A 6977-nucleotide genomic window follows, 5' to 3' on the forward strand; every position below is an offset into this window, starting at 1 on the left:
TCAACCAGTAGGATAAACTAAGAAATATCCACACCTACAAACATCATAGACAAACTGCCAAAGCCAAAGCAAGAATCCTGAAAACAAGTAAAATGTTACTCTTACATACAAGGGATCCTCAATAAGAATAACAGCTGAAGTGTCATCAGAAATCATGGGGGCCAGAAGGCAGTGGGATGATATATTAACATACTGAAGGGAAAAAATACCCCAAGAATTCTAAACCTAATAAACTATACTTGAGAAACAGATTTTAAGACATTAAAATTAAAAATAGTTATGACTACCTTGCAATAAAAAGAACAAAGGTGGAGGACTCATAATTTGCAATTTCAAAATTTACTAACAGAGCTACAATAGTAAGTAAACTATGGTACTGGCATAAACGTTCACATAGAGATCAATGGAATACAATTGAGAGTCAACATATGAACCCATATACTTACGGTTAATTGAGCTGATAAGGGTGCCAATACAATTCAATGGGGACAGAATAGTTTTTTCAACAAATGGTGATGGGCCAACTAAATATCCATGTGCAAAAGAATGAAGTTCAAAACCTAATTTCACACCACATAAAAACATTAAGTGAAAATGGATTATATATCTAAATGCAAGTTCAAACTATAAAACTCTTAGGAGAAAACCTAAGTGGAAATCTTTATCTGATTTGGAAATAAATTCTTAGAAATGAGATCAAAAACACAAGCAACAACAAAAAAATGATAAAATAGAGTTCATCAGAATTAAAAAACTTCTGTGCTGCACAACCTAAGTGTCCATTAGTAGAAGAATGGATAAAGAAGATGCAGTACATATACACAATGAAGAAGATGTGGTACATATACACAATGGAATACTATTCAGCCATAAGAAAGAAACAAATCCTACCATTTGCAACAACATGCATGGAGCTGGAACACATCAGTGAAATAAGCCAGGTGGAGAAAGTCAAATGCCAAATGATTTCCCTCATTTGTGGAGTATAACAACGAAGCAAAACAGAAGGAACAAAACAGCAGCAGACTCACAGACTTCAAGAAGGGACTAGTGGTTACCAAAGGGGAGGGTGAGAGAGGGCAGGTAGGGAGGGGAGGGAGAAGAGGATTTAGGAGTATGATGAATGCTACACATGGTGTGTAGGGGGGTCATGGGGAATGCTGTGTAGCACAGAGAAGACAAGTAGTGACTCTGTGGCATTTTACTACACTGATAGAGAGTGAGTTCAATGGGGTATAGGGTGGACTTGATAATATGGGTAAATGTAGTAACCATATTGTTTTTAATGTGAAAATGTCTAAGAATGTATATCAATGATACCTTAATAAAAAGAAAAGAAGTGCAGGAGAGAGAATGGTCTTAATGGGTACTTTGGGTAATACACTGGGATTCTGAATGTATGGGGAGTAAGGACCAGACAACCCCTGCAAAAAAAAAAAAAAAGAAAAGAATGGATAAACTGAACCTTGAAAAAGAAGAACAAAGTTGGAGGAACCATACCTCCCAATTTCAAAACTTACTGTAAAGCTACAGCAATCCTAAAAAGCATGGTACTGGAATAATTATAGACACATAGGTCAATGCTTTAGAATTAGTGCCAGAAATTAGCCCATATGTATATCAGCAGTTGATTTTCGATAAGGGTTCCGAGGCCATTCAATGGAGGAGCGAGCAACCTCTTCAACAAATGGTGCTGGGACAACGGGATATCCACAGACAAAAGCACAAATTTGTTCCCCAGTCTCACACCATGTACAAAAATTAACTCTAAAATGGATCTCAGAGCTAAATATAAGGGCTGAAAGTACAAAACTTTTGGAATAAAACATAGGTGTAACTCCCCATGACCTCGGATTACACCAAGACTACTTGAATATGACAGCAAAAGCACAGCCGCCAAAGGCAAACAAACAAAAAAGATGAATTGTACACCATCCAAATAAAAACTTTTGTGCACAAAGGACCCTACCTAGAAAATGACAGGACAGCCCACAGGATGAGAGAAACATTTGCAAATCATGTATCTGATAAGGGTCTGTCTTCCAGAATGCATAAAGAACTCCTAGCTCAAAAGCAAAAAAAAAAAAAAAAAAGAAGACAAGCAACCAAGTGAAACAGTGGGCAAAGTCCTAGTACACGCGTTCCTGCAAAGCAGTTATAAATGGCCAAGAGGCACATGAAAGCTGCTCAATATCATTAACAGATAGGTCAATGCAAACCAAAACCACCATGAGATGGCACTTCACACCCCGTGGGAGGGCTACTATAGGCAAGACAAGGCAAGAGAAAGCAAAGCAAGCAGAAAAAACAAGTTTAGTGGAGGATGTGGAGAAACTGGGACCCGCATTCACTGCTTCTGGGAATGGAAAATGGTACTGGCGCTTTGGGAAATCAGTTGGGCGGCTCCTCAGTATGGTAAACATGGAATTACCATATGACCCCGCAATGTCAGCCCTAGCTATATACTGACAAGAATTGAAAACAGGTGTTGGAACAGAACCTTGTACAGGAATCATCACTGCGGCCCTATTCACGATGGCTACAAGGTGCAAATCACCTGAACGTCACCAGCTGATAAACAGATACACAACATGCGGTTGACCACTGGTGTAGAGTTTGTTATTCAGCTATGAAAAGGAACAGAGAGCTGATTCATGCTACCATGTGCACAAGCCACAAGGCAAACATTATGCTGAGTGAAAGCGGCCAGAGACAGAAGGCCACCTATTTACCGGTGTGAGGCCATTTGTAGGAAATCTCCAGAATAGGCAAACCTCCACGGACAGGGAGCAGGCTGGGAGCAGGTTCGGGGCTGCCTCGGGGAAGAGACGGCAGTGGGGTGAGTGCCAGAGGAGTACAGGGGTTTCTTTTTGGGGTGGTGCCGACGTCTCGGGACTAGATAGCTGTGATGGATGCCCAACACTGCGGGCATATACATGGTGCCACTGAATCGTACTGTTTGAGTTTCTCCTGTCCCGCGGGAAGTGAGAGTTCCATCAGAGAGAGGTGCCAGGGAGCAGGGTACACAGGCTCGCGCCTGCACCTTATCCTTGCAGGCCCAGGCCCGCCAGGGTCCAATGTGAGAGCAGTGACCTCACCAGTACCTGACAGCCAAGGTCTTGGAGTTGGTGGGCAACGAGGCCCAGAAACATGGCAGTGGGCGCATCACACCAGAGATCATAGACAGGGTGCTCCACAGCAACCCGCTGCTCAGCAGCCTTTTCAGAGACTACCTTCTCACAGGCGGCCCCGGCCGGGCAGTAGCTTGCCCAACACGATCTGGATCCTCGGGCCTCGGCAGACAGGCACCAGGTCCGCTCACAGCTGGCACAGTCCCAGACTGGCTGGTGCCTTGGGCAAAGTCGTTGACCATTAAAGTGTTTTAAGAAAAATAAAAAATAAATTAAAAAGTAATATATGTTCCATGTTCATTTTGATGTTAAGTTAAATGCTATTTAGTATTGTTAAGATGGCAATATTTCCCAAATTGATCTATAAGTTCAATGTAATCACTACCAAACTTCTAGCTGGCTTCTTTGCAGAAATTGCTAGCTTATCCTAAAATTTATATGGAAGCACAGGAGACCCAGTATAGCTGAAACGATGTTGAAAGAGTACGAAGTTGAAGCTCACACATCCTGATTTCAAAACTCATTTCAAGGCTACAGTAGTTCAGGCAGTGTGATATTGGCATAAGGATGGACTTATATAGATCAATGGAATCGAATCGAGAGCCTGGAAATAAACCCATACATCTGTGGTCCATTGGTTTTCAACAAGAGTGTCAAGACCATTTAGTGGGGGAAAAGATAGTCTTTCCAACAAATGATGCTGGGATAACTGGATATCCACATGCAAACAGAAGAATCTGGTCCTTTGCCTTACGCACATAATAATAATAACATATTGACATAGTTAATGAAAAATTAACTCAAAATAGATCAAAGATCTACACATAAGAGCTAAAACTATAAAAATCTTAGGAGAACACACAGGTATAAATCTTGTGACTTTGGACTAGTTAATGGTTTCTTAGATATCACACTAAAACCATAAAAAAAGAAACAAACAAAAAGATAAATTGGAGATCATCAAAATGAAAAACTTCTGTGCTTCAGAGGACACAATCAGGAAATAGAAAAGACACCCCACAGATTGGGAGAAAATATTTCTAAATCACGTATTTGTTAAATGACTTAGATCCAGAGTATACAAAGAACACCCGCAACTCAATAATAAAAGGACAAATAGCCCAATTAAAAAATGGCAAAGTATCTGAATAACATTTTTCCAAATAAGATGTACAAATAGCCAATAAGCACATAGAGAGATGCTCGACATAATTATCCACCAGAGAAATGCAAATCAAAACCAAAATGAGGTATCACTTCACACCCAATAGGATGGAAATAATCAAGAAAGCAGATCTCATGGACAAAGAGATCAGAATCGTGGTTACTAGAGGCTGGGGGCAGGGTGGGGCTGAGGGTAGGAAAAACTGGAGGCAAGTGGTCAAAAGATACACACTTCCAGTTATGTTAAATCCGTAGTAGGGATGAAATGTACGACATGATGATTATAGTTAACACTGCTGTATGATACATACAAAAGTTGTTAAAAGTAGATCCTGAGAGTTCTCATCACAGGGAAAAATTTGTTTTTCTTTTTACTGTATCTGTATGAGATGACTGATATTAGCTACACCTAATGTGGTAATCATTTCCACAATATGTGTAAATCGAACCATCATGTTGTATATCGTAAACTTATACAGTGATGTATGTCAGTTATTTCTCAATAAAATTGGGAAGCAGAAAAGATGGATAGTAGCAAGTATTGGCAAAGATGTGGAGAATTTGAACCTTTATACACTGCTAGTGAGAATGCAAATGGTGCAACTGCTTTGGAAAATAATCTGTCAGTTACTCAGGCACAGAGTTACCATGTGATTCCACAATTCCACTCCTAGGCATACACCCAAGAGACCTGAAAATTATGTCCACACAAAAGTTTGTACACACATATTCACAGCAGCATTATTCATAACAGCCAAAATGCAGAAACAACACAAGACTGCATCAATTGGTGAGTGAAGAAATAAAATGTAGTTACACAATGCAATATTATCTGGCAATAAACGGGAATGAAGTACTGATTCATGCTACAATATGAATGAATCTTGGAAATGTTCTGCTAAATGAAAGAAGCTAGACACAGAAGGCCATGTATTTTATGACTCCATTCATATGAAATGTACAGAATAGGCAAATCCATACAGACAGAAAGCAGATTAGTGATTTCCTAGGGTGAAAGGGAAGAGGGCTGGGAGGAAGTGGCGAGTAATTGCTAAAAGGCACAGGGTTTTTTTTGGGTTTTTTTTTGGAAGTGATAAAATTGTTGTAAAATAGATTGTGGTGATGGTTGTTCAACTCTGTAAATACACTAGAAAACCATTGGCTTGAACACTTGAAAATGATGAACTGTATGGCATGTGAATTATATTTTGCTAAAGGCTTTTCTAAGGAAAAAGTGATACGTGTCCATTATAAAAACATGAGAAAACTTAGAAGAGTCAAAATGACAAAAAGCTCACATTTTCAAAAAACGTTGCTTCCCAATCGTCCTCAGGATTGATTAAGTCAAAAATCTTCATTGTGACATGTAAAATCTCATGGTTTGTTCCATTTACTTTACCATCTCTCATCATTCTCCCATTGGCACCATATGTCTCAGCTGCAACAAACCAGTCATTTTCCTCCAAACATTCCCTGCTCTCTTAGAAGTCTGTGCGCTTGCACTCATCATTCTCAGGCCTGCAGTTGTTGGTCCCTCCATTCTTGCTTAATTGTATTCATCCATCACAGTTCTCTTAGATATCACCTCCACCACTTTCCCTGACCCCTGGGATTTGGTGTATATCTTTCGTGTCTAATAGCTCTGTGTGCTTATTTCTATTAAATCATTCACTGCATGTAAATGTTTAAAATTAAAAATTTAAAAAGTGAGTGCCAACTATAAAATGAAAAAAGGAATTGAGCAGAGCCTCTGAGATCTCTGGAACAACATCAAAAGGTGGAAAATTCATGTCATTAAAGGCCCACAGGGAGCAGAAAAGGGATTGCTGCAGAAAGCCATTTGGGAATAAATAATTGCTGAAAACTTCCCAAAATTTGGTCAAAAACATCAATTCACAGATTCAAGAACTCTGACACCATAAACTTAGAGACAATCACTCCTAGACAGATCATAAAACTCTTACTACCAAAGATAAACACAAATCTTGAAAGAAGCTAGAGGAAAATGACACATACCATACATGATAACAAAATGAAATACTGTGGGTTTCTCATCAGAAACCGTGGAGGGCAGAAGACAGAGAACAATGTCTTTAAATTGCTGCAAGGAGAGAACTACCAGACCAGAATTCTATATCCAGTAAAAAATGTCCTCCGGGAATGAAGGCAAAATAAAGACATTCTTAAATAAAGAAAAACTTAAGAGAATTCATTGATATCTCTCCAAGCAATACTACAGAAAGTTCATGCTGAACATGAATGATACCAGAGAGAATCTTGGAACTTGAGGAATAAAGAAAAACAGAAATAGTAAACATAAAAGAGCATTTTCCTTCCCTTAAGTTCTTTAAAATATGTATGACTGCTAACAGCAAAAAGTATAACATGGTCTTGAGGCGGTTTTAATGTATTCAGATATGATACCTATGAAAACTTTAGAAGATTAGAGGAGGAGAGTGAAGGGGTTATAAGGCCTCAGCCCTTAAAAATTTATATACAGGAAATTTGGTTGAGTTTGGAAAAATACACACAGCTGTGTAACCAAGTTGACAATCAGCATACAGAGAAGTTCCAAAATAAGGAATATAATCGTTCCTCCCAAGAGTTTCATCAGGTCACTTTTATTCCTTCCCTCTCTCCCCTCCCCCACTTCCTCAGGCAACCAGTGGTAAGTTTTGTGTC

Source organism: Manis javanica, chromosome X (genome assembly GCF_040802235.1).
Source record: "Manis javanica isolate MJ-LG chromosome X, MJ_LKY, whole genome shotgun sequence".
Classification (NCBI taxonomy): domain Eukaryota; kingdom Metazoa; phylum Chordata; class Mammalia; order Pholidota; family Manidae; genus Manis; species Manis javanica.